The sequence below is a fragment of the Serinus canaria genome, chromosome 8 (assembly GCF_022539315.1).
Source record: "Serinus canaria isolate serCan28SL12 chromosome 8, serCan2020, whole genome shotgun sequence".
Lineage (NCBI taxonomy): Eukaryota > Metazoa > Chordata > Aves > Passeriformes > Fringillidae > Serinus > Serinus canaria.
The window spans coordinates 2,002,066-2,025,625 of record NC_066322.1 but is presented as its reverse complement, the minus strand read 5'-3'; the positions used below and the strand labels follow the sequence as shown (position 1 = coordinate 2,025,625).

General features: G+C 44.2%; 1 protein-coding gene across 1 annotated transcript in view; it reads left to right on the top strand.

The window, feature by feature from the left end:
* Positions 1–23,560, top strand: part of ROR1 (receptor tyrosine kinase like orphan receptor 1) — a 157,095-nt gene that overhangs the window by 248 nt on the left and 133,287 nt on the right. The window lies entirely within an intron of this gene.

The window sequence follows — 23,560 nt, the reverse complement described above, 5'->3', positions numbered from 1 at the left end:
AACAAGCTCGGGGTTTTATGCTCGGTCTGTGTTTAATTGCTTCGTAAAAAGCTCTTTCCAAGTGTTGGGGCCGGTGAGCGTTCCCAGCGTAAGCACTGCCAGGCGGTCCCGCTTTGCGGTCCGTGATTGATGGTGCCCGAGGTGTGTTATCGCACTGGGGACTTGGCCCTTAGCTCCGCTCTCAGTGCGTGTTTCGCCTTCTCACCCCCCTTGTACCCCCCAAAAATGTTTATTTATTTATCTGTTTATTTATTTGCAATCGAAAGAAAGCGTCTCCGTTTTGCTTTTAGCGAGTGATGTTTATCCCGCGGTCCTTCTGCTCTATCAGGGTTCTGACTCCGGCCTTTTTGCGAGGGATTTATGTGTAAAACATAGCGTAGCCCAGGCATAAGGGGACCTTGGGATAGCTGGAATTGGAAAAAGACTGATTCCTTCAGGCCAAGTCAGTAAAAAGTGAGCAGTGTTTTTGGACGCCTGCATGAGAATTTCGCTGAGAGTTGGATGTACGTGAGCTCCGGCTCCTCCAGAGTGGTTTGTGGTGGGTACTTCAATCCCAACCCACCTCGGAGAAGTGCTGCTTGATAACAAGCTTGCATTTAATATTTAAAGAAGTGAAAAAAAGTAAAGAGAGAAAGTTGATGGAAAAAGCCAAAATTTAACCCGAATTGTAAACACTGTGGGGTAACTGCCTTTAAAAATGTGCTGGTAGCTAACAGATAAAACTCTCCTGCCGTATCCCCAAGCCTGGCTTTGTGCCGCTGTCCCCAAGGATGCTGTTCCCGGCACTGTGAGAGGGAGTGGATCTCTTGGAATGACTTCCCCATGTCCCGGGAGTCTCGTGGTGCACATTCAATGGCTGGATGAGTTCTAGCTTGGGGTCGGAATTCTTCATGACATCTCAATGGGAAAATTTTCAAAAGTTGTTTTCTAGTGTCTCCAGGGATTGCTGTCTGTGCTTAACAAATAGCTTTATTTTTTAAAGGGACAAAAAAAGGCTATTTCACCCCTGGTTTTTCAGTTAGTTTCAAAGCTTTAGGGCAATGCAAGTTTTTCTTTTTTTTTCCTTTTTTTTTAATGTTTCAAAGAGCCTGGAAGGGAAAAATAAAACCCCATTAACATAAAGCAACTAATCACATTGGGTCTGAAATGGACCATTTCTTATTTTCTGTGCATTCTGCTGGGAAGTACCTATCAAAGAATGAATTCACCTTTATGTGGCTATATTAATATTGTCATTATTAGTCAATATAAATTAATGTAGTCATTACAGCACAGGCCATGTAGTTCAAGTTACACCAAGAAGGGTTTCAGCTCAGTATAAGAAAGCGGTTTTTTTATAGTGAGAACAATAATTCACTGGAATTACCACCCCAGGGATGTGGTGGAATCCTCCTGACTGGAGGTTTCCAAGAGGAGTCTGGATAATCCCAGCCAGGCTCCCTTTCCCACAAAAGGCTTGACCAGGTGATCCTTCCAGTTCCCTTCCAGCCTGGGCTGTGATCTGTGATTATGGACAGTTTACTCTCCACAGTGAAGTGTTTCCTGTATTTTGAATAATATCTTTGGCAAATGCTTACAGCGTGGATTCATGGGCAGATCAAGTGATTTATTTATTTTTTAGAGATAGACATCTATCACATGTTCAACCACATACGAGGTTTTGTGGAAGAATAAGGGAACCTGAACATCCAACACCATTTTAAAAAACCAAAGAAAGAAAAAACCTGTTCTAAAAAGTTTTACAGGTTTCCTTAAGGTGACTGTAGTGGTTGGGTAAATAGAATTTGCTCTATCAGAAACCCAGCCCAGACGGACTCTTCAGTCCCTACCCTTTAACCCTGACATGTTCAGAAGGAGAATGTGGACCACTGTCTCCTGCTGCTGCCTTTTTGTCCGTGACCTTTCCTTGCAGGGAGCAAAACAACCCCAAAAGCTTTGTCCATTCCCTGCCTGTAGGGTGCTCACGGGCTGGTCCAAGCGTTCCAAAGAAAAGCACAAAGGTAATGTCAATTTAAGGAACAGCACCTCTCCAGCTTGGAGGTTTTCTGCAGCATGTGGCTCTGGATATTCCCAGTTCAGCTCGATTATTGTTCTTCGAGATCGTGGAACTTTGTGAGGAGTCTCAATGAAAGAAGTGTGAGTAATAGAAAAACATTTTAAAAGCTTGGAGTAAACCCACAGATCTCCAGATTGTGTTTTAGATTGTAGGGGTGCTGCTGATTTCCTTGAAAGTTGTGAGATAAAGTTCCACAGCTCTTGATTAGTCCCTGTGGTTAATTGTTTCATCCCTGGGTCACAGGCTGCTCCTTCAGCCACTATCCAGGAATGAGTTTAAAAACAAACAAAATGCTTTTGTTGCCTTAAGCCTCTAAGAGGATGAGGGTAGATGTCACTATTTGAGGTTGTGGCCTTGTATTTCTTGACAAAAGTGGCTTGAAGTAGCAGCAAATTATCTTCAGGACATCGGTTCTTTGTTTCCATAATTAACTTCTACTGAAACTGCTGCGTTAATTACGTCCTCGCCCGGGATTTAAAGTGTTGCAAATGAGAGTTAGGCAGGGGAGTATTTTAAAGCTTGTGTATGGATTTAAGTAGGCAAAGAGAGGGGAAAAAAAAAGAGTTTCCCTGAGGTGTGACACTGGATCCTGCTCTTTAGAAACAGATGTAGAAATCCAGCAGTCTGCTGGGACTCCAAAGAGCACCTCAGAGTTGAAAACTGTTTTAAAAAATCTCTAACTAAATGCAGCTGCTTTACACACAGCGATTGTCTTGCAAGCCAGAAGCATGTAGAAAGTTAACTCAGACAAAAGAAAAAGTGTAAACCTTTCCTTCCCCAAGCTCTGGAAACAAAAAACCAAAAAAAAACCCCTCAGTCATCCTCAAGTGCAAATTGGATGTTGCTGTGTGAAATGTTGTCTCTCCAGAAGCAGGAATTGCTTGTCCCAGATGTTTTCTGCTGCCTGGGTGTGCTCTCACCTTGGGTGGGTGTCCCGGAGCTGGGCGCTGCTGCTGCCAGGGGAAATCGCTGCTGGCACAGCTGGAGAGTCTCACACCGGCCGGGCAGAGGTGGAGCTGTCACACTCCTCACCCTGCCTGCATTTTGACACGCTCCCCCGTATCGAGCTATTTAAACGAGTAGCAAATCCAGTTATTTTGCTGTTAAGATGCTGTCTTTGATCCAGGTTCCTGCTTTTAAAAATTAGCAAACCCCGTGCTGTGTCTTGAAATCAGCTCCCTAAAGCTGAGCTCAAAGAAATTCTGGGCTTGCCCCAGCCCCAAACCAAGTGACTTTGCAGGGCTTTTCTTGTTTCTTTTTCACTGTAATCAAGGAGATAATGAAAGTCAACGAATCTGCACATCTATAAATGGAACAGCAGTGAAATGAATAAATGAGAGGAGTTGTCAGTGATTCTTTGTAAATAACAAAATGCTGGTGTTAGCTGAGGGATGCTTCTGAGGGGGTGGTGATTGCAGTTTTACATCCTTTATGATGAAGTGCTTTAAAATTCCTGAAATTCTACATTTGGTGTAAAGTTTCATTTGGTCAGGTGCTGCAGAGGAAGTTACAGTTTTTTTGGGGTTTTTTTTTCTGTCTGTTTACAAGCAGAGTCACTGCTGTCCTTGCCAGGAGTGTGGCATGTGGGAGACTTGGACATGTTTAATGTCATTTAATTGGGCTGGAACGACAGGATAGCCGAGGGGGCTACACTGTAAAGTTTGCCAAGGGGGGAAAAACTGAATAATTTCAGCTTAAATATATCTCACTAGTGTGTGATGTGATGATAAAGCTCTAAATATTACTGTTATTTAATAGTAAACTTCTTTGAAGTCCGCCAGGGAACATAATGTAAAAGAAAAGAGCTTGCCTATATTTGGACTCTAATGCAGTGCAATATTGAAAATGGTGCTCTGCCAAAGTCAGGCAGCTTGGGGAAAAGAAGTAGCTTGAGAAAGGAACCCTTTAGTGAGGAAAGCAATAACCTCAGCCTGCTTCCATGCCAGCATCCCGGCGTGAGGAAGATTGCTTTGCAGGATCTCCTCCTGAAGTGGAGACACTGCAGTGCCACTGTTTCCAAGTAAATCTGCAGGGCAGTAGATGAAAGGAGCTGCTTGTGGAAAGAATGCCATGGTTTGTGTTGGTGGGATGGACACAGGTTTGGAGGATGATTGTCAGGTAGGATTCCTGAGAAAATGGTGCAGAGTGGTCCCCAAGAGGAGCAGAAGGCACAGCAGTGCCATGGAGAGGGACTGACAGGGATAAATGGGCTGTGGGGCCAGGGCTGTGTGTGCAGAGCTGCCTTTCTCTGCTGGTTCCCAACAAGTCACTCCATGGAGCTCACACCCAGGGCAGGAGCAGGAGCAAGCTCAGGTCGAGGCTGCTTTGCTGCTTCCCTGAGTTCTGTGGGGTTTTTGGGCTTGGTATACTAACAGACTCCTCTGGAGAGCTGAGTGGGCTCTGGCTGATCAGAGAGGGTAAGGGACAGCACAGAATGGCCCTGCAGGACATGTCCTGGACCATGGTGGTGATGGGAGCTGGCTGCTGTGTCCCTGTTGGCTGGAATGTGCCAGTTTGGGGGTGCTGGTCCAGGCCTGGCTTAACCCACCTGGCTTAACCTTGCTGAGATTTTCTGATCTCTCTGCTCTTGTTGTCAGGGAAATGGCTGAGGCTGAGTCAGGGGAGGTTTGGGCTGGGTATCAGGAAAAAGGCTCTTTCCCCAGAGGGTCTTTAGGCACCACACAGGCTCCTCAGGGAATGGGCACAGCCCCAAGGCTGCCAGAGTTGCAGGAGCCTTTGGACAGTGCTCCCAGGGACAGGGTGGGATTGTTGGGGTGTCTGTGCAGGGCCAGCACTTGGACTGGATGAACCTTTGGGGTCCCTTCCAGCTCAGGATTCTGTGATTCTATGATGTCACATTGGAGACAGGAATCCTGGGTGTATTTATTTTGCCCTGAGAATGTTGAAGGCAAAGAAAATCTGTCTGCTTTTTGTGTGTGTCAGGGAAAGCTAAAAAAAAAACCAAACAAGGCAAATCCCTGTGTGTTCAGGCAGCCACTGTCCCCAAGAGCTGGAGCAGAAGTGCTGAGAACTTTGTGCAGATGTTCCATGGTCTCTCTAAGCCCTGCTGATGCTCTGGGCTGTGCAGGGATGTGCTTTTCACTCACTCACAGGTATTTGGGACTAGCTTTAAGTTAGGACTTTGCCATCCCAATGTGCACTGGGAAAGTTTCATAACTGGGTGAGTTCTTGAGAAAGGTTCCTGCAGGCTCTGGGGGAAGCCTGCATTTTATTAAAAGCTTTCTTTCAAGCTGCTCAGGTCATATGCTGAAACTGATACGGCACAAGGGCTTCCTGTGACCTTCTGCTCCTTCCCTCCCAGGGCTGTCCCCCTGTCCTGTTCCCAGATGCTCTGTCTGTCTGCAGCACAGCCCTGAACATCTGCTCCAGGCAGATCCAGGAAGGAGCTGGAGTGGTGGAGCTGGGAGCTGGAGCAGCAGCAGGCCATGGGAAATGGAGAGATCAGAGATAAGCCAGGGAAAAATGCTTTGTAACCTCCTCACACATTCCCTCCAGAGACTGGGAATGGAGCAGGGGATGCTTTTCCTACCCTGGGAACTTGAGGCTGGCTCTGGAAGGATTTGCACTTCCACAGTCACAGTGTGAACACTCCTCTGCAAAGCTGCTCTGGTGGCCCAATCCCTCCTGAAGATGCTAAGCTGAGCTTTAAAGGATGGAGGGTGTAAATGTAATGAGCTGCCTATGGCTGCTCCATATAGAACACCATGGCTACTCCTGCAGAGCAGGAATCCTGCTGGACAAGGAGGGATGGGGATCTGGGTGGCCTGAATTTCAAAATTCTTGAGGGCCTTTAGCTCTTACCATGTTGATATAGAACATTTAAGGTGTAGAGGGGGTTGTTCTCTCTCTGAATTCAGCTTCAGTCATTCTGTCCTCAAAGATGAGTGTGACTGTGAGCACACAGAGGTCTCTAGAAGACACAAGCTTGGTCAGATAATAATAAAATAAAATCAGTGTTAGAACTAAGACTAGACCTGCTTTTCCCAAGTGAGGTCCTCTTTGCAAAACCTCTGCCAACCTTTCTCCTCATGGAGAGGAATGATCCTGGTTGTACAGGAATATCTCCTGTGGCACCTCTGTGGAGTTAATGTGTATCTGAGCCATGTGCAGTCTGCACTGTATTTACAACAGCTCTGGCCTCTCCCAGTTTTTCCTGTAAGGGGCAGTTATCATGGGTGAGCATCTCTTCTCCAAAATTAACTTGGCTTCCAATGAAAGGAAGTGTCTTTCTAATTGTTTTGTTTACTCTGAAGTACTTGATGTGCTGTATAAGTAACAAGCGTTCTGCGCGTTTTCATTTTCAATTCTTTTTTGTATATGTTAATTATTCATTCCACATGTTTGGATTTTTCTTTATAAAACACATTATCTCTCTGTGAATTTAATGAAAATCTGTAGCATGATGGAGACATCTCTTTTTCTGCAGAACGTGCTGAGTGGAGAGAGCAGCACGTTGAGCTCTGCTTTCAGTGAGTTTCACCTACAGTGACAAGAGGTCATTTAATTCCCAGCTGATTGTCAGGAAGATGGATTTATATCATTAAATGCTTTCAGGAGGCCAGAGAAGAGCTCGTGGTGGACCTTTGCTTCTGCCTGCTGGCATCTCTGAGGCTGAAACACTTCATGCTCACCAGAGGATGTTTCTAACTGAGGGCCCCTGACTTTTACATTCACTTTTCTTGGCAGCCTGACAGAGCCCAAGTCTGGCAACCTTTGTAAGTGAGATGCAACAAGCCTCGCTTATTTCAGCTATTGCTCTGTCACTGTGTTTTTAATTTACTGTAATTCAATAACTGACACAATGCTGGAGTAAATAAATGGGCTGTGAACATTCTCATAGACCTTGGGCGTCCAGCTCAGGGCAAGATTTAGCTTTTAATTAACACTGTCCATGAGATTTATTGTTAAAATTGCATCCTTTTAAATAAGTCAATCTGAAGTTGATTAAGAGATGAATAATTGAAACCTGCTGTGGGATAACAGAATGCATTCTAGTAGATGCAGCAGTGGAGCACCACTGGAGCTCCAGACCCCTTTTCTCCCAAGTTTTGGGTCTTTCCCATAAGCTGGACATTGTCATTATCTTTCCTGTGCAGGATTTGTTGTTCTCTGTTGAAAAAAAAGTATTCTTCAATATATTAAGAACTGTAGTATTTTACCAGTATATAAACTGCATTCTTAGTACAGCAAAGAGCTTTAGGAAGGCCTTGGGACACCCTGGTAAAAACCCTTACAGGGTTTTTGCTCCTTTCACTCCCCTCTGCTGCACAAATTCTCCAAAAAAGAGGCCCAGGCAAGGGAAGAAGCTGTAAAGGCATCCCTCTCACTGTAGGGGAATCTTATTAGCAAAATTATATTTCATCAGGGATTAAAAGAAAATACTGACCTGATTTTCTTGTGTTGTACAGGGAGAGATGGTATCTGATTTGCCCTTTTCCTTTGGAGAGCCTGTTTGTAGGATGTGATTTATGTTCTTGCAGTCTCTATTGTGATTGATCTTTTTTTAAATCCTAATGAGTATTTCTGACCCCTAAACAGCAGTAAAATGTTCACAAACTGGAGAGTATTTTATGTGCAGAACTTAGACAATTTTCTCTTAAAATCTGTTGTCTCTTACTTTTCCCAGCAGCAAATATGGTCCTGATATGAGGAGCTCTGTGACCATCCCCTCTCATTCCAGGCTGAAAACCTCCAGGGAATGTCAATATCAATATTTTGTTGGTTGAGCTGTTCAGGGTGAGACAAATTAGGTTGGGCATTGAGTGAACTGGGCCATTCCTTCCTTCCTGAGCTGGTTTCACTGGGGAGCCACATTTGGCACTGATCACACTTGTGGCTCTGCTTTCAACATTTCTGTAGGTCCTAATGGTCCTGGGGAAGTTTTTTGATCTGTCTTGAAAACTTCAAAAGTTGAGAGTTGGAACTGGGGGTAAGATAAAAAGGTGGGCTCAGTGTTGGTAGCAGGGACAGTGAAATTTCTGGGAATTTATGCAATGAAGGAGAGACCACCTGCAAACTGACAGCTTCTCCTTGCCATGAGGCCTTTGGTAACAATATCTTGTGGTGGAAATGACTCCTGTAAGCAGGGCACCTTTACAAGGATTTGGGAATGTGAACATTTAAGGTTGCTCTGCTGAGTTTATGGGTTGTGTTTGGTTCCCTCATCCAAGAGAGAAGAACTCAGTCCTGCTCAGTTCTCTCATCCAAGGTCATTCTGAAGGCTCTGGGCTTGGAGCTCTAAAGCACTGGGTGAATTTTTTTGTCTCTTATACTTATTGTGGACTACCTCTGGTAGAGCCAACTTTAAAAATCCATGGTTAGCTCTAAGAACAATCCCCTTTTCCAGAAAGTTTTGACAGAATGCAGCAGCAATGTCTCAACTGGAGTTTTCTCTGTCAGTAAATGAGCGAAGCTGTGGCCTCAGGCACCACAGCCCATGCAGCAGGGTCACAGCAGGGACAGCAATGCTGGCACTGCCTCTGCTTTGGGAAAATCAGAGTTCAGGCTCCTGCACGGGTCTGTACATCAGGTGTTGTTTATTTTGTTGTCAGCTCTACAGAAATCCCCTTCCCAAACCCTGTAATTGTCGGATGTTCTGTTATCCTATTCCTGCTGCCAGTTATTATCTCCTGAGATTATCAAGGGTAACTTCACCTGGACTAATTGTAATAACTGACGAGGCCTGAGGGCAAGAATTCTGTCTCAGCAGTGCAAGGAGGGATTAGGTGTGTGTATATTCCATGTAATTTGCTGAGAGGTGTCTATGTACAGATCTGTCAGGAGAACTGTAAAATCATTTGAAATGTTGCAAGGGATGGATGTCTGGTGATGGGAGGCTCAACTTTCTTCAGCTTTTGTTGCTTTATCCCACTGAAGTGAATTTTAGAGGCTTTTTTTCTGCCCTTCCTGTATAAGCTGGTGTCAGGCTCCTTGAGAAGGCACTTATGTTCTTGAAGGATTATTGTGCTAATTTAGCTTTCATTTCATCAGGTATCAAGGCTTGATTTTATCCTGCTGTTTGTTGCTCTGTTCTTACTGGGAATTACTGACACCAGAGATGTTGGGGATTACACTGAACATGACTGAGGGGCAGCAGGGAAATAGTTTTTGATCTCTACTTGCTTTGCTGTTTTAAAGATCCTCCAAGATCCTAAAGACCTTGGCTATGGCTGAGTCACTCAGCAGTGCTGATTAGGACAGTCAATCTGAGCAGCAGAGCCTGACAGATTTTCTGCCAGGATCCTTTAGAGGATGCATGTAATGAATCTTTTAGGAACTTCAGTGGGCAGTTGCTTTCAGCCAGCTGAAATATTTCCTGTGTAAAGGAAGGCAGAGTTTCCACGTGAAAGTCACGATGTGCTCACCTCTGGTGTGGGATATTATTGCCTTAAAAGAGCTCCAAAGAATGAACTCAGTCCTGCTAATGATGGTACTTGTCACCAGTACACAAACAAAGTACACTGAACATTTATTTTCATCTATTTTCCTTATTTTTAGACTGAAATCCACTTTTTTTCCCCCCTAGAAAATGCTTTTGCTGCTTTGTTTCCAGATGCACTTCAAACATAAAGTGTCCTGGAATATTTTATCCTGAAAAACAGAGAAGTGCAGCTCCTCTCATGGATTTTGTTAGACTCAAAGTACATGTGATGCTTAGAGAAAAGGGAGAAATGTTTTGTACTGCTACAACTCCTGAGTGTTCCCAGCACCTCTGGTATCCAAATGGACCATCCTAAACTGGGATGGTTTTTTTGTCCTGTGGGCTTTTTTGTCCTGTGGATTTTTTTGTCCTGTGGGTTTTTGCCCACTGGGGTGGTTTTTCTCCTGTGGGTTTTTTCCCACTGGGATGGTTTTTCTCCTGTGGGATGGTTTTTCTCCTGTGGGTTTTTACCCACTGGGGTGGTTTTTCTCCTGTGGGTTTTTGTCCTTTGGGATGGTTTTTCTCCTGTGGGTTTTTGCCCATTGGGATGGTTTTTCTCCTGTGGGTTTTTGCCCACTGGGATGGTTTTTCTCCTGTGGGTTTTTGCCCACTGGGTTGGTTTTCTTCCTGTGGGTTTTTGCCCACTGGGATGGTTTTTCTCCTGTGGGTTTTTGCCCGCTGGGATGGTTTTTGTCCTGTGGATTTTTGTCCTGTGGGATGATTTTTCTCCTGTGGGTTTTTGTCCACTAGGATGGTTTTTCTCCTGTGAGTTTTTGCCCACTGGGATGGTTTTTCTCCTGTGAGTTTTTGCCCACTGGGATGGTTTTTCTCCTGTGGGTCTTTCTCCTGTGGGTTTTTCTCCTGTGGGTTTTTGCCCGCTGGGATGGTTTTTGTCCTGGGGTTGTGCTTTGCCCTTCCCAGAGCTGGGAAATGCCCTCTGCAGAAGGTGTGACACTGGAATGCCTGGGATTGAGTCTTGAGTGTTCCCTTTGCTTCCTGCTCCAAATGCCAGTGGAGCAGGGATGGTTTTGATCCGGGTGTGATGTGGGGCTGGCTCATTGCAGGGGTGAAAAATGAGTGGCACTTCCAGCTCTGGCTCTGGGAACACACAGGGGCTGCTCTTCCAGGGCTGGCCCAGGGAAGGACAAACCAGGGCTTTGCAGACAGGAAAAAAGCTGCTCAGGGAGGGATTGGATTTCTCCAAACAAAATATTATCCAAAAATATTCATGGGGTTCACATGAGCAGCCAAATGCAAATGGTTGCACTTTTTGTTCCATATATGTTCTCATGCTCTCTAGCAACCTTAATGATAATATCCCAATTTTTCCTCCAAAAATGTGCACAAAAGTTATCTCATTTGGCTACTAATAAATCAGTTAAATCCTAATGAAAATACCCTGTTTCTGTGAGGAATATTTCTCTGACTGATCGTGGGACTCGAAATAATTTCCAAATTTTAACTCCATTTGTGTGTCAGGAAAACATTCACAGTACTTGGTGAAAGCTGTTGCAACTTGAGACAGTTTTTGTTCTTGGAACCTGTATTTAATAATTTCTTGTGCAGTTCAAGGAGAGCAATAGCTCTCTGAGCAAAAACTTCTCACATTTTGGAGGAATATAAAGATAAAAAAGGAAATGTTTAATGCTGTGCTTTTAAATTTGGACTGGGAAGCAACCTCTGTTTCAGTCTCTTACCTGGCTTTTTTGGCTTTTATTGCTTTTTCACCAGTGCATAGAGTTATGAAATGAGTGATTTTTGTATATGTAGAGAAAGGATTTTATAATCTTCAGCATTTTTCCGTTTTGCCTGAATTTATCAAACATTTGTTCAGATGAAGTGAAAGGGGAGGCAGCTTCAAGTGTCTCTTTCCTGTTGCACAGAGCTTGGTCCTTTCTGGGTTCTGCAGAATTTCCCAGCTTGAGCCAAACTAGGAAACATTTCAGATACTTTGTGCTCATTCATCTTTGATGTTTGGGATTTGGGACTTGGGTGGTTTATTTTGGCCATCAGCCCGGGTGAAAATGTGCTGGAAAAGGGGTGCACCTGGCAGGGGAGGGTCTGGCAGCCCTTTTCTGGCCTGCACCAACACTTTCTGCCCTGGGCCAGTTTTAATCCAAGTTATTTCTGGGGCTTCCAGCTCATTTCTGGATACTTGAATGTCTGAAGATGCAGGAGGATCACCTCTGCACTAAATATTTGGAAATTCACTTTTACTGCCTGCTTGCTAGGGTGGATTTTTTTGGGTTTTTTGCTATTTTCTTGTGTTTTAATGACAAACTTGTCCTCTGTGGGACCGAGCTGGTGGAGCTTTGGAGGGGGTTGTGCACTGAACTTTGGGATTTGCTGTGCCTTTGGTAAAAGGCTGGCTCAGAAGTGCTGGGGGTTGAAGGCACATCCCACAGTGCAGCTGCTTTTTCACTCCCAGTCCTTGGGAGGAGCAGAGCCCACTGGGACTGTGCCTTTGAGCTGCTCTGCTGGATCATTTCTGTTGGCAATTCAAGGTCCTGGGGGCTCTTTGGGTTTCGGTGGATTCTTGTGTCAGCCAATAACTGCCTCCATGTTTTCTATTAACATCTCTTTCATTTTGGGAATGTGCTTTGCTTAATTGGATCTTTAAAGCCTCAGGAGGATATTTTAACCAAACCTGTTCCTCTTTACACTCCAGTAAATTCAGAATAAATTCATCCTGTACCCAGTGCTGGTAATGAATTGGTAGAGAGTCCATGATAAATGCTCCATCACATACTTTGCATGCATTTTATTGAAAAAAAAATCAGCTTAAATGCATTTTTTGTACAGATGGAGCAGTTAGAGGTTCACCTGAAGCCCCTGATGTGGTGTTAGAGATGTGCTGTAGTTCAGCCCTTCCATGCACATGATGAACAGCAGAGAAACACAAGCCATGAAGTCCTGCAGCAGTGCCAGCTCCTCAGTTGGTTTGTGTTTATAAGCAGATGCTTCTTCTTTAATCTGGGGAGAGATTGGTGCATTCTGCACAGAGGGGCTGATTTACCAAGAGATGCAATCAATTTGTTTCCAAGCACAGACATGTCTGGGCTAATACAACACAGGCACACCAATAACAATGCAGTTTTTAATGCCTTCTTCTTATTTTCCATTTTTTACTGACTAGGCTTGTTAAAAAAATCCAAAAAATCCATCTGTACCACTTTAATTTTCAGGGGAGAAGGTACTGGGGAGCAGGATCACAGATGTTCACATGCCCAGACCTTGTAGGGGTATTAAGAAATGAAAAATCTGCAATATTATTTGCCATGGCAGCTGCAATGATTGACCTGTTTTTTCTTTCAGAAACTTTGTTTATATTAGAAGCTTTATATCTCAAATAAAATTAGTTTTATGTGAAGGGGAGCTGCACTGGTGATGATTTTGTTTAGGAAATAATGTCAACACCCCAAAGGATTTCTGGTCTTTGATTTTTCCAGTGTCCAATGGAAGCCTTGGGTAGGGGCTGAATAATGTCTGGTTCTGACTCCTGTTGCAGCACACAGAGAATGTCTTGACAGCTTCCAAACCAATAATATCTTACTTATGTTTCAATATATGAATAACAGCCCAGGCTTTCTAGAGATTAACTTGCTGTAATGCAGCTCTGTAACATGCTGCAGCCAGATGAATGGAAACCCTTCAGCCCTTGGAAGGGCAGGAATAGATCCCTTTTATAAATGGGTGCTGTAGCAGGGATGTGCAGGCACATTGTTTCACTGAGCCACACTTGTGTTCTTTTAATTAAGAGGTGCAGTTAGCAGAGCACATGATACTCCTTCCTCCTCATGCTGCTTCTTTCCTCTTTTCTAATCTCTGCTCTCCAGTGTGGTTTTTCTTCTTCACGGTCCTTGGGAGTTTTGTTTTTCCAAAGGGATCCCCTGCTGACTCTTCCGAGGTCTGTTTAAGCAGTTTCTTCAGCTCTGCTTTGAAAGAAGCTGTTCCCTTTGATTCCTGAAGTCATTCCTCTGCTGTCTGCTGGTGTCTTTGTGGTGCAGAGATGGGAAGAGGCCAAAGAGCTGCTGGTGCTTCTCTGTCCCTCTGCTGTGGTGGAGCCTCATCCCTGGGATGTCCTTGGGATCCCTGGGCTGTCCCTGAGGCTGGGGGCTGTGACAATGACAGCAAGGAGAGACTAGAGGGAGGCTGTTCCTGGCCAAGCTGGAAAAAGGCACTGCTGCAGATTCTCTGGTGCTTCCCAGCAGGCAAATCCTGTGGCAGGGTCTGGTGTTTTATCAGCCACAGCAAGAAGTGAGAACTCCTCCTGCTGATCTTCTTCCCCAGGCAGTGGCTGTGGGGAGGGAAAACACCTCCAGCTGTTACCTCCTCTGGAGCTGTTTGCTCATTAATTTGTTGAGAGTATTTAATTTTTTCTGTTGAAGAGGTTATTGGTTTATTGAGATGGGTTGATTGGTTTTCTATGATAACTTTGGAGTGGTAAGTGTTGTGGTTTCTATCAAAAACTTACTTCTGTCTTTGCTCCCCTCTGGGACAACACATCTCTCTCTTATACTGGGATGGCCTTTTGTACTATAAAGGGATGGAGGTTGTTGTTTTGTTGATTCCCCCTTTCCTATCAGCTCCCTTTGCCCCACTTTGCTTTTTTTCTTCTGTTGCCAGTGAATGGTGCTAATTTATTCTTGTCTCGAGGAAATCTTTGAAAATAGCAAGTCCCCTTTGCATGAAATCTTTGAAAATAGCAAGTCCCCTTTGCATGTAATATTTATCTGCTGGTTCCTAGATGGCTGTGGTGGCAGAATCTCAGTGCTCAAACTGGGGACATCTGTGTTTGTTCAAGGAACAACAGGGGATGCAGCGGATGGGAAAGAGATGAAGTTTGCTGAGGCACCAGGAACCAGCAGGATAACTCAAAGAAAGTGTTCACCAACAATCCCTGCTCAAGGCCCCAGTCCAGCAGAGCACTTACCCCTAGGCTGGGACTGTAAACAGTGCAGAGATTTAAACGGGCTCAGTTCTGTGTTTAAAGTGAGCTCCTGCCTGAGTGCCTTCCTGGAGCAGCGCCTGAGTGAGTGAGACTTGGAGCTGTTTTGAGGCTTGAAAGTGAGGCCTGGCTGCTGCTCAGTGCTGTCTTGGGGCATCCAAGAGCTCACTGAGGCTTTTTAGGGCTCTGCCCCTGCTGCTGCTGCTGCCACTTGCAAAGGTGTTGCTTTTTCCTGGCCAATGACTTCTGCAGAATGGGAATCTGAGAGATGCAAATCACTCAGTGCATGCCAGGGCAGTGCTGTCACTGGTCATGTTTTCCAAGGGCCTCAACCCAGCCTGTGTGGTGGAAGAGCACGAGGAGAAGGAGCAAAAGAAGCAGTGATGCAGAGGTGTCTTTCTACTTCACTGGCATTAAATACATGCACAACTCTCAGTTTTATGTACATACACACAAAACTTGAGGTGAGGCGTGAAAATACAAAGGTAGATAATCTCTTCTTGTGACTCTTCCATTCATTTTTGAAGAGTTTCTTAAGGAAATGGGATTTTTTTTCAAGCAATTCTTTCCATATGACTTTGATTAGTGAGAGGAACTTTCTCAGTGGGTTGATCCCACAAACTTTCTTTTGCAAGTTGTCTTTACTCCAGAGGGCTGGGTGCTGGCTCCAGGGAAATCTGCCCTTCAGGGAATGACTCTGCTGCAGGTTTGCCATGGACTTGAACAATCCATCTGAAGCTGGATAATAATGTTTACCCACCTGTGTAATGCAAGTTCAAATCCTTGAATGAAAGGCCCTACTGTGCAAAAAGACCAGGTAGCACCATGGGGGGGAGGGGGGCATTCTGTACCTGCAACTTCAGACTCTTTACAGTGAAGGTAGGGGAGGTTTTGTGAATGAAAAGGTGTAGCTGGTTTGCACTCACCTGGGGGGCAAAGGATTAATATTAAAGAACAACAAAGAAATAATCTCAGAGGACAACACTACACTATCTTAGTATTGGCAAAAATGTGAAAAGGATGGTTTTCTACTCCTTTGAGTGTGGAAATTCTACTGCTGCTGTTCCTGCTGAATATTCCTGTTATTGGATAGATATTGAATATTCTGCCTGCCTCTTTCTCTCCTGGATTGTGTGTCTGTGTGATTTCTGCCTAAGTGTCAGCAGCAGGGAGATGAAGGGGAGGTAGCAGAGGAAAAAGTTTCAACAGTTGGATGATGAAGAGGAGTGAAGATGAGAGTCAAATTCACTAATCAATAATGCTTCCAGAATATAATATTTATTGTGTGTTGTACCTGTGGGGCCTGGACAAGGTTTATGGCACAGTCCAGGCTGTTCAAACTGCTGGGGAGGAACTGGAAACTCCTTTCTCTGGAACTTCCCCAGTGTAGATCTTGGTGGTGATGGCAGTGGTGAAACTCCAGTGACTAAAACAGGAGTTTGCCTCTCCCTTCAATATACACTCAAGAAAGATGGAGGGGCACTTTTTACAAGGATGTTTAGTGACAGGGCAAGGGAGAATGGCTTCAAACTGAAAGACAGGAGGTTTGGGTTGGATATTAGGAATAAATTCTTGGCTGGGAGGGTGGGCAGGCCCTGGCACGGGGTGCCCAGAGCAGCTGTGGCTGCCCCTGGATCCCTGGCAGTGCCCAAGGCCAGGCTGGACATTGGGGCTGGCAGCACCTGGGACAGTGGGAGGTGGCAAAGCTGAAACAGGATGAGCTTTAAGGTTCCTCCCAACCCAAACCATTCCAGGATTCCATGATTCTGTGAGAGGAGGAAGGGTAGCCTGGAGCAGAGATTTGACCAAAAGTCACCAAACAGGTTAAAAATCAAGCCCAGGCTCTCCCAAGCCTGCAGCAGCACTTTATATATGTCCCCAAAACAATTCTTGAGAAGTAAATGAAGGAATACAGAAAATGATGAAATAAGCAGGATATAAGCAGAATATCAGATATGAGCAGAACAGAGCAGAGCTCTGTTACTCTTCAGCCATGGGGGGATGTGTGTGTGCAGCACTCACTGAAGGGCCCAGAATTGTTCCTGCAGAAGCCTCAGGGCAGGAAATACACCTGACAAAGCTCTAATTTGGAGACCTGTGTAAAACACCTTTCCATAAGGCTTTGTTTCATATTCGCTTGGCTGAACCTTCTGACAAATTTTCCTCGAGCTTTATGTGCACAAACTGTATCGTTGTTTTGGAAAATGCAAGCCTGACCACTGTAAATGGGTTTATATTTCCAACAGGGCAGTTATTTAATTTCCTGTTGGAAGTCTGCAAATGTTGGCACTGTTCACTCTCTGGCAGGGAGCCAGAGGAGAGCACGGTATCACTAACAGGCTACAGCCCAGTGGAGATTTCTTTTGGTTTCATCCAAACTTTTAAAAATGGGCTTATATATTTTTTATGACAAAATATAATTTTTGATTGAACTTCGTAAAGGCAGGCAGGGAGATCAGGGAAAAGGGGATGACAGGATGCTCTCTGGGATGAGAACAGCTTTTGTCCTTCCTTACCTACTCTTGGGCTGGACTAATCCTGGTTTTACTGCAGATTTAATCTTGCTGTGTAGTTTTGCACTAAAGCAGCTCAGAATGAAGGCTGAGGGCTAATCCTGGAATTGGTTTTTGGGGTACAAACCCATTCCCTGTGCCGTTATCTTCCTTGGGATCCATGGCACAGCCCCTGTGGAAGGATTGGGGCTCTAATTGGGACAGTGACTCTAAAGCCTGAAGCCACCCAGCTGCATTCCCAAAGGATTCCTCACAGCATCCAGAGGCCTGAGCTGGCTGGAAAATGCCACCCTCAGAGACAACCACTTGGAAAGCAAAGTCATGTAAACAAAAAAGGTATTTTTGTTCAGAGTTTGTTTTAAATACCCCGACTTCAGTCAGCAGAAATGAACCAGGCTGGTTGGCTGTGAAGACACATCATTTCTTTGGGGTGTCTGGCACAGGCTCTCTGTACCTGATGATGCTTCAGATGAGGCCCTTTCTCCTCATGGACCTTCTGCTGCCCCATTCCTGCTTCCCAGCTGTGCTCCTGCAATTCTCCATTTCAGGGCAGTTTGCAGCAGGGACAAACTCTGAAATCTCCAGTTTGAGCTCAAGGGAGCCAAGTTCATTTTCTTCTGTGAGTTTTCCACTTTGAAAGGAGCTATTTGTGGAAAACAAACAGTCAAATGATGTGGGAGGCTCTTCATCACTTGGGAGCCTTTAAATCAGGCCTGACTTGGGGAGCAGTGTGCTCCCAGCAGCAGTGGGATGTGTGCAGAACCACTGGATACAGGGAATTGTGGCGTGTGTCAGGCAGGGATCAGATTTAGGATTATTGTGGTCTCTCCTAAATCTCCCATAAAGCAGTACTTGAGTGTAATCTGTTTGGATTTCCCCTGCTCTGGGCTGCAGCAGCTGCTTTTTCTCAGGGATCCAGGGATGGAAGCAGAGCTGCTCGTGGAGAAATGTGCACAATTTCAATATTAGAGTCAATATTTGCACTCACTTTGCCTGGATTAGGGGGAGCTGGAGTGGGAAGAGCTGGATGATGGAAAGCAGAAAAAGGATAAAAAGCAGGTTTTGACCACCTGTCATCCTTTGGTGCTGTTTCTTGAATGATATTCTTGAGGCTGATAATATGTAACTAATTAGGCCATTGATATGTGTTGAATCAGAATGGGAAGTACCCAAATCAATTTTGTGTGTCAGAAATATCAGGTTGTTTTTTTCCCTGAGTCCTGAGAAACATGAAGTGCAGCTATAGGAAAAGGCACATAAACCCAAAACATATAAAACATGTGAAAAATGATGTGCCTGCACTGATGCACTGCAAAAATGTACTTTCATATTTTTGTGATAACTTATTTAATAAGATCTGGAGGTTTTCTTTTCTTTTTATTCATTTTTAAACAGATGAATGCATTTATCTGTATTTACATCATCTCCAGGCAACCCAGAGAGTGTTCTTTCCATATGCTCATGGAGCTCACAGCAGTAATAAGTGCAGAGGGACAGGAGACCCTCTGGTCCTTTACAGTTCCTTCTGGGTGTTAAATTTCATGCAGAAAATATGGTTCTTATTGCAGCTTGGCAGGCATCAGAAAAAAGCAAATCTTCTCAATGTTCCATCGAAAAGAAATACTGAGCACTCAGTTTTTATTTTTCTGGTGATAGTATCCAGAAGTTACTGATTTTTTTAGCAGCAGTTTTGATCAAGGATGCTCAGAACTGTTTACAAACAATTTTTTTTTTTTTCTGTGGGTTATGTTTTTTGGTTTGTTTTTTTTTTGGTGGAGGAGTACAAGTTAAATCTTGTATGAGCTCCCAAAAAAACCCCACAGCAGGTCTGGGTATAAAAGCTGGGGATCTGCTCTTCCACATGTCTCTTTTACTGAAATTCCAAGATCAAAGCATTTTTAGTTATTTCTTTATTTGAAAGCAGTGTGGCACCTATCTAGGTGTGCCATATGGAGCCATCTCACATACATGGATCCTTTTTCCTGAGCCCAAATTCTCAACCACTGCCTCCTTCCCAATCCTGCCAAAGCCTCCTGCCATTCCCAGTGCCCAGCCCGGTGGATCTGGGGAGGGGACTGGGATGTTGACAGGAAGAAATCATTGTCAGTTTGCTTTTGGGGATGGTAATTATTTCAAAACTTCTCACCTTCATAAAAGAAATGCATTTTGTGGCATTTCTTGAAATTGCCCAGTGTGGGTTCTCAATTATAAAATGACAATGTGCTCATAAATTTGCTATTGTGACTTTGGGAAGTGTTTTAATGAACAATTTTGAATGATGGAGTTCAAAGTTTTTAGGAAATAGGGATGATATAAAAATACTGTGATTTGTTAGACTAAAGTTCGTTTCTTATGGGAAGCAAATGAGAAGAGATAAAAGTATTGAAGGGGCTCTATAGTTATGGAGAACATCATTATGGTTTTGATTTGGGAATGCTGGGTGTGAATAAAAGAGAGAGAGAGGCCCTGGGTAGGAGAGGAAGGTATTTTAAAGAGAGATCAGCACAAAAGTTTAGGATAAACACAGCGACAAAGTCAGGAAAGCTGAGGCACAGAACGGGATTGAAGCTCCAAGTGATAATGAGGGGAGCAGGAGAAGAGAAAGCCAGGAGAAAATGCTGACTTGTGACTCAGTGCACAGGAAATGTTCTGGAGAGGGAAACCAAGGCTGAAATCCTTAATGTTCTTTTTTTTTGCACTCCTCCTGACCCTGCCCTGAAAAACCCAGCAGACACCAGGAATGCAGAGACATCAGCGCTGCAATCTCAGTCTAGAATGAGAAAAAACTGCTAGGGAATGCTTGGATAAATTAGATGTTTTAGGATTTCTCCTGGCAGCTCCTCAAGCTCTGAGGAAGTTGCTCAGCCCGGGTCAGGCAGAGGAGTGAGAGACCCTAAAAAATTGGGAAGGAAGCAAAAAATGAGTGTGAGGATTTCGACATCAATCTGCTTAAGAGCAGATAAAGTATTTGCAAGCAGCTGGGAGATAACAAGGAGATAAATAGCGAGCTAAAATGGTTTGGTCAGGGCCAAATCCTGTCCCACCAACCTCCTTTCCCCTGAGAGCTGCTTGTCAGGCCCCGTGGGGGACACGGTGACCTGTCTGGAGCTGTGTAAATTGGGATGGCAGGGACAGACACGGGGGCTGAGTGTGACTCTGTGAAGGCAGGACTGGAGTGGTTTCCATGCAGGGAAAACAGAGAACCTCTAAATAGCTGGAAAACCTCAGGCCTGGTTTGGCTCTTGTGGAGCAAACTGGGAATGGGAGCAGCAGTGGGGCTGGAGGACCCTGGGTGGGAGGCAAGCTGAAAATGATCTTGCTGTGAAAAACACATTGAGTGTCCTGTGAAAATGTCAACAGTTTAATAAAGGACAGCAGGAGACAAAGACAGTAAAGCAAAGATGAAAAAATTTCAGGGGTGTCACCTTCGGGGACACCCCTGAAATACCTTTTAATTACATCAGCCTGCTGCATATTCATAGAGCCTCATGCATATCCATAAACTAGTTTTACATTTTCCATGAACTGTTTTCCATGGCCCCTCCTTGGCCTGCCCTTTCAGAGCATGAGTGTTTCTTGGCTGTGGTTTTGGCTCCTTCTCCTTATCACTTGCACTTTTTGGGCCTTGGTGCCTACAGACAGGGAGTGCTGGTGTTGGCAGAGCTGTGCAGGTGTGCTCATCCTGTGTGCACTGGATGTTATCCCATCCCAGCAGGCATTTAACACCAGCACTCTGATAGCAGCTATTGCACTACTGTGTCTTAGCTTAAGTAACAGCAGAAATAAAAACTACATCTTTGTAGCAAAGTTACTTTAACATCACACACATAAAATCTGTTTTAATAGTTGTGAAAAGCCAATATTATAATATATGTATCTATAACATTGCTAAATGGGAGAAATAGAAGAAATATGAAGATGGACTAAGTGCAATGGATAAAACTCCTGAAGGAGAAGCCACCTGTGTAAATGACAGACCAGGACTGGTTGGGCTGCAGCTCCTTGGAAGGGATTTGGGAGCTGTGGTGGAAGGGGAAGGGAGCCAAGCCAGCAGAGCTGCAGCGTGAGGGGAAGGCAAACGTTGTGTTTGGCTGGGCAGGCAGCAGCACAACCAGCAGGACACAAAAAGTCTCTGTCCCTCTGCTCAGCGTGGGACAGACCTCAGCAGCAGGAAAACTGCCTTTGGGAAGTGGGTCTGGAGAAAGGCAGGGACCAGCTGGAGAACGGCCAGGGGGAATCAAAAACCTCCCTGGTAAGGATGGATGAACTTTGGCTGCATCACCAAAAAGGAGAAAAAGGGAAATAAAGATACTGATTGCATCACTAGGAAGGAGGAAAATGGGAAAAAAAAAGGATATTGATTGCATCACCAAAAAGGAAAAAAAGGGATATTGATTGCATCACCAAAAAGGAAAAAAAAAGGATATTGATTGCATCACCAAAAAGGAAAAAAAAAAGGATATTGATTGCATCACCAAAAAGGAGGAAAATGGAAAAAAAGGGATATTGATTGCATCACCAAAAAGGAAAAAAAAAAAAGTAAATTCATTGCATCACCAAAAAGGATGAAAAAGGAAAAGGATATTGATTGCATCACCAAAAGGAGGGAAAAGGAGAGAAAAAAGGATATTGATTGCATCACCTAAAAGGAAAAAAAAAAGGATATTGATTGCATCACCAAAAGGGAGGAAAATGGGAAAAAAGGGATGTTGATTTCATCACCAAAAAGGAAAAAAAAGTATATCCATTGCATCACCAAAAAGGAAGAAAAAGGAAGGAAAAGGATATTGATTGCATCACCAAAAAGAAGCAAAAAGGAAAAAAAAAAAAAAGGATATCAATTGCATCACCAAAAAGGAGGAAAAAGGATAAACCAGGATATATTGTGAGTTGTTACTGCATCAACTATTACAAAGAAGAACAGCTTATTCACAACAATTGCTAAGACAAAAGATGTTTGACTCAATTTAAAGCAGAATAGGCTTAATTTAGATATGAGAGAGCAAACTTGCTGGGGTGAGGAGAATAAAGCCTTTGATAGTCCTGGGAGGCTGTGAGGGCTGTGTTTTAACAAGAAATTAGATTTACATCTGTTAGGACCCAGTTTGGGAGGGGCACGGCCAGAGGACTCTGCCCCATCTCTTTCCCCCTGGATGTCCTGGTGACTCTAAAGGGATCCTCGAGAAACCAAAGCTTCCATTTAGTCTTTGTCAGTATTTCCCTCACCTGTTCATTCAGACCTTTACAAAAATACTCCTTTATTAAAGCAATAATGCTGTCATAGCTGAGTTTTTTCTCCTGCTGGAGTATAAAATGCTTTTTGATGTGAACATTCACCATGATTCAGACCTTAACTGTGTTCCATGATCCTGAGGCCTCCTGCTGTCCTTGCTCCTGGGAATTCCCATTAAAAAGGGAGTTCCTGCAGTGCACATCCCTGCTGCTGTGGGTGGTATTCCCTCACCTGTGGTGTTTCTCTCAAAGCCTATTTGTTTTTGCTCCTAGCAAAGTACATTTCTAGTTCTGTCCAAGGAGATGACAAATATATCTACTTTATTAATCACATGAGTCACTGGAGAACAGCAGAACATCAAACATTCTGAAGGGATTGAGCATGTCAGGATCTCTCTCATGTTTTTGCTGTATCTGTGTAATAGTCTTTGATTCACTCCTGCCTTCCCAAGTAGTTCAAGTCTGCCAAGAAGCCTCATCACTCCACACCAGCCCACAAAGCTGAATAGCCTTGGGTTCACTGTCCTTTTGAGTTAATGCATCAGTGATGAGTCCAGTCCAAGAGCAGAAAAAAAAAAATCTGTTTTCCAGGGTTGTGTGAGCCATTAAGAGGGGTAGCTCTGCTGGGACTAGTTTACATCTAAGTTAAATACCAGATAGGAGGGGTTGTCTGTACTGAAAAATAAGTAGTCTGTTGTTCTACAGAAAACAGAGGCTCGTTTCTCTCTGGACATGTGTCTAACTCACAATTCAGGCCCCAGAGGATGTGTCTGTTGAAAAGAGAAGGCAGAGATTGCCAAGAAAAAAGGCATGCCCTGCTCAAATAGCGAGTGCTGCTTTCCCCCTTCTCCTTCCTCCTTCCCCCCAAAATGCATGGAGACACATCCAGCCCACCCCTTTTTTAATACTCAATTTTTTATTCAAATGGGCTGACCTGTAATCTCAGGAGTCTGAGGCTGTGTTTAGTTTTTCTTCCTTCCATTACAGTTGTTTTTTTTTTTATTTTTTTGCCCCAGTAATCTCCATCTGACATCACCCTGTTTATGAAGTCTGCTGCTGTTCTGGAAAGATCAAACTCAGCCATTTAATATTTATTAATCAGACTTTAGGTAAGGAGGTTTGTGTCCTGTGTAATGGTGTCAGTCAGTTGTGTGCCAGAATCCTGCTGTTTTCCAGGATGCAGAATGCCTGAATTTTATAAATTGTGGAATCCTTGTAATGCTGCCCCAGGGAACTTGGGGTCACCTATTCCAACCTCTGCCTTGCAATCCAACCTCTGCCTGTTTTCCCTGCTCTGTGGCTCTGTCACAAAGGAAGGAAAGGGGATTTAGGCAGCAATAAATTGCTATTTGTTCCTAAAAACATCTCCC